We start from the raw sequence: 4,722 nt of genomic DNA, 5'->3' as shown, positions 1-4,722 counted from the left end.
GTGAAGTGATTGTGTACACAAGGGATTTTCCACTTTAGATAAACATCCATGTTTCCTTCGATTTTTTGGGATTTGCCAACTTCCTCTACATACACATTTAATTATTTTTGTTGGACCATTTTCTTATTGTGCCCATTTCTACATCTAGACGGTCTAAGTGATTTAGGCTTATGTGTGCTTCCCTAAAAATTGGCTACTTGGGGCAGATTGTGAGTGATTTGGCATATGCCAGTTTCCCTAAATTATTTGCTACTTGGAGCATATAGTGGTTTCTTCATCTTACAAATGTTGAATTAATTATCACTACTCCTATCAAAATCTAGAAATAAACTAGTAAAACATAAACATTTTTTCATTAATTATCCTTAAATTGCAAATTCAATATATATAATTAGTGTTCATAAAATAATTAGCATAAATTTATCATATGTCTAAATTTTTTATTCATTAAAAATATTATAATTTACTTTTAAAAAAACATTAATTTTAATGTGCCTTACCTATTTTAAATTAATTAACAAAAAATTAAATTTAAAAAAATTAAGAATATATATAATAAATTTATTTTTATTTAAGTTTAAATAATAAAAAATTATATATAAAAATAAAGAGCTTTATCATTTTTTTTTCTAAAATCTTTCTATTTTGAGGACTTAAAATAGTAAAAATTAAAAGATTGCACAACACAACACAAATCATGACAACAGTTACATTTAGATCATGACTACAACTCACCCATATAAAACATACTACTTCTAAATTGACACTTAAACTCACAATAACAACTCACGACACATTATCAATATAAAAACTTTAACTAATTTTAAAAATTCAAACTTTCAGATTTACTCCACATTCAACATATAACTAAAATACAAAGCTATTATAGGTTTCCCGCTAATTTTAGAAATCCAAGCTTTCATATTTACTCCAGTTTCAACAGATAAATAGAACACACAGCTATTTTTAATAAGTTTATTTTCTTATTATAGAAATTGTGTTTCAGTAAAAGGAAAGAAGTACGAACTACGAGAAACAAAGATAGCAAATGGTGTTTCAGTAAAATGAAAGAAGTGCGAGAAATTGTGTTTCAGTAAAATGAAAGAACAACGAGAAGCAAAGGTCGGAACTAGCAGAAAACAGCAAAAGGAGCACTCAATTTGGATGGCTAAAAATAGCAGGAAAAAAACTATTAAAGCCTTCTCATTTAGCATTTTATTCATGCCAACCCCAGAATGTCTGTCTTTCTTATTAAACGCCCTCCTCTTCGTTGCATTCAAAATTAAATTCCATATCGCCACTTCAAGCTTTATTGAAATTGCACTTCAGATCATTAGAATTCAAGCATGTCTCAGAATTATCTGCTTTTGAATTCCCTAGGCCATGGCACATATCTGCTTTTTAATTACTTAGGGCATGGCACATATGGCGTTGTTGTAAAGGCCGTGAATGTTGATACAGGAAAGATAGTGGCCATGAAATTTTCTCATGACTGTGACGTGACGTTGAAGGAAAGAGGTCTGTCAAAGTTCCTGAGCCCAAGTAAGTATGTGGTGGGGTTCTCTGCGTGTGAAAAAATTAAAGGTTGTGATGATCAGTATACAGACCCACCTTTTGTATACATTGCAATGGAATATATGGATGTGTCCCTGGACAAATTCATTCATGTTCTGCATGTCCGATGGGGTTCATCCATTTTTGGGTGCCATTATAGATTAGGGGTGATGAAAAGGTTACTATGGGAACTCTGCAACGGTGTGGCTTATTGTCACAGCAAGGGTGTTGCACACAGGGACCTTAAGCCCTCTAACTGTTTGATAAACACGGAAGCCACTGCCCTCAAGATTGCGGACTTTGGCATGGCTGTCATGGTGGAAGACTCTGAGCATGGTGTTATTGAGAACAATAAATACCAGGAGTACGTTACTTTGTGGTAAAGAGCTCCCGAATTGCTGATGGGACGCACCTCATACAATTGTTTTGCAGTGGACGTTTGGTCAATGGGATGCATATTTGCAGAATTGTTCATCGGTGAGCCGCTATTTCGTGGGCAATCTATAAAGGAGCAGTTGGATATCATATTTCCAAATCCGGGAAAGCCTTTCCCATCCCTCACAAGATTTGTTAAAAATGTTGGGTGTCTAAAAGGTGTGGATTTGCTGAAACAAATGTTACAAGTGGATGGAAACAAAAGAATAACAGCTAATGAAGCTTTGCAACATCCATACTTTCAGTCCTACAGGACTATAAACAGCTGCCATAAAGATTAAAAATGGAAATCAGCTACAAATCTCTTGATGACAACACTATCAAGATAGAGGCCGATGCTCTCTTAAAGACACAGCTGCTGGAAATGGAAGCAGGTGCTATGAAGCTGACACTAGTAAAAGATGGGACAGCACAGCTTCCCACAGTGCATCCCACTCTGGGACAATCAGTTTTTTGATGTTTTGCAGATTGGGTTACAGTCTTGCAACTTGTTTTGGATTTGTCACCAACCTGATGTTTTGCTTCTAATTTATTTTCATCTGGTGATAAACAAAGTTCTCAGGATAAAATAGTATTCTTTACAGATATATTAACTTGGCTGAAAAGTCTAGGACAATATGAACAGGACAGCTTCCAGGTTTTTTTGAAGATTTCTCCTATCAATTTACTGCCGGAGGGTTTTCTGTGAGTTCTTGCACTTCTGAAATTTAATCAAATTTATACTTGAAACAAAAGTTCAGAAGAGACTATATCACTAATGCTAGCACAACACACATAATTGAGAAGCCGATATGAAGCATTGTTTTTTTGGGTGTGTTACAACTTTGGTGACCATGCAGCTCAGTCATTGCATGTTCAGTTTGTAACTCCACCTTGAAAGAGTGAAATGTGTGGTGTAGGATAAGAAGCTCTCTGTTAAGGCGCAATTGTTTTTCCCCAAAATTCTAATATCTAGATTCTATCATGTTCATGTCTGTGTCAGGTGATGTTTCTTTTAGTGGCCATTCTGATGATCTATTTCATACTCATTGCATTTTTCTAATAAAATGACATTATATTCATTTAAATTATGTGATTGAAATAGGGATACAAGAGCTTATTTGTATTTGAAGGTCTATAAGACAGAGTATAAGCTCACACCAATCCTTGTTATTCTCTGCAAGAGAAAATCAGTTTCTATTTCACTCTTCAGTAACACTGACTAAATCTCAGTTTGAAAATCAGTTAAATTAAGAAGAGTAAATCCCAGTTTGAAAATCAATTAAATTTAGATGAAATTACTCCTTCAAAATCATTTGGATGAGGAAATTGTCAAATAATTGTAAGTTGTCTTCTTAGAGAACATGAAGGGAGCACATTCGTCATATTCTACCAACTGTAACATACCTACCTTCAATGTACTCTCTGTAAGGACCATAATGGGAGCAAATGTGGACCCATGTACAAATTTTTACTGCCTCAGGGTTTGTTTCGTCCTGTGACTACTAGGTTCGTTAGTCCTTCACATAACTCTCGAACAAAATGAATCCAAGAGTGGAATATAGACTCTTCACACGCAGTTTATTTTCTAGAAAGTCTATACAGAGAAATGAAAGTTGCAAGTATAAGAATTATGCTTCAAAAATGAATTTTCTTGTGTAGTGAGCTATACACAAGGGTAAGCTTTTGCAAAGTTTTATAACAGACAAATTTGTCAAGAGGAATTTATTAAGGAAATCTCTTGTCAGAAATGAAATCTAGTTGAGTTGAGATAAAGTCCATAGGTACAAAGAAGTATTGTTGTGGAAAGAAATTCCACTGTCACATTCCTGTACATTTTAATACAATATAAAAGGAAATTGATGTCATTTCCAAGCTACTTGAATCCATTGAACACAGAGAGAATCAGTTGAGAACTGATGAATGAACATGGAAATCGATGTAATTCCTAAGCTACTTGAATCCATTTTGAACACAGAGAGAATCAATTGAGAACTGATGAATGAACATGAGCTGAAGCAAAAGGACACTATCATTAAGCTAGTCGACCCTGAAATTGAAGAAAATGATCATGTCAAACAAATCTACTAGCAGTGTACTAACAACGGTAAAATCAACTTGCAAGAAGAAAGTAACTTAAATACCACATTTTTTGGAAAATGAAATCAGTCAAAAAATGTTCTAACCAGAGATGAAGTTGATTCAAATGAAAGAAGTTCAAATCAGGGTGAGGTGAACCCAATAAATGAGATGTCGATAATCCCAGGAAAAATCAACCAGCAACAATGAAGGAAATCGATTGAAAATAATTAGTTAATTCCATTGTTAAGATTTCAACTTGGATATCATTTGTTGCCCAGGTACATTCTCTTGGAGAAATCGACTTGCATGTTAGGATGTAAATAAGTTCCAATTAAAGAGAACATTTTTATTTGAGGGGAATTGAGGTCCAAAAGAGCAGAGTTCTTCACAAAGGAACAAATATAACTGCGAACACCCATTCAATCTCTATGGCTGTAGATTGAAGTTCTGCAACCTTGGAAGCACTATTGAGTACTTAACCAGAGCTGTAGAATCATTGGTACTTTAGTAGATTTGATATGCAATACAATACTTGATTCTACTGGTGTTCTAAGGACAAAGACTGGTGCATGCTGCCAAATCTTTCAGTTAGATGGCCAGCAATCAGGAACAACTCAAATGCTTTGTGAGAGCTAGTCTAGAAAAAAGAATTAGAATTCAGTTTAAGATATG

General features: G+C 34.3%; 1 pseudogene; it reads left to right on the top strand.

Annotated features, from left to right (window-relative positions):
- Positions 1-1,346: 1,346 nt before the first annotated feature.
- LOC149224388 (uncharacterized) lies at positions 1,347-2,293 on the top strand (annotated as a pseudogene).
- Positions 2,294-4,722: the final 2,429 nt, after the last annotated feature.

This window comes from Pinus tabuliformis, chromosome Q (genome assembly GCF_031772625.1).
Source record: "Pinus tabuliformis cultivar Carrire ecotype Pingquan chromosome Q, CPIR1, whole genome shotgun sequence".
Lineage (NCBI taxonomy): Eukaryota > Viridiplantae > Streptophyta > Pinopsida > Pinales > Pinaceae > Pinus > Pinus tabuliformis.
The sequence above is the reverse complement of the archived record's forward strand: the minus strand, read 5'-3'. Positions and strand labels throughout refer to the sequence as shown.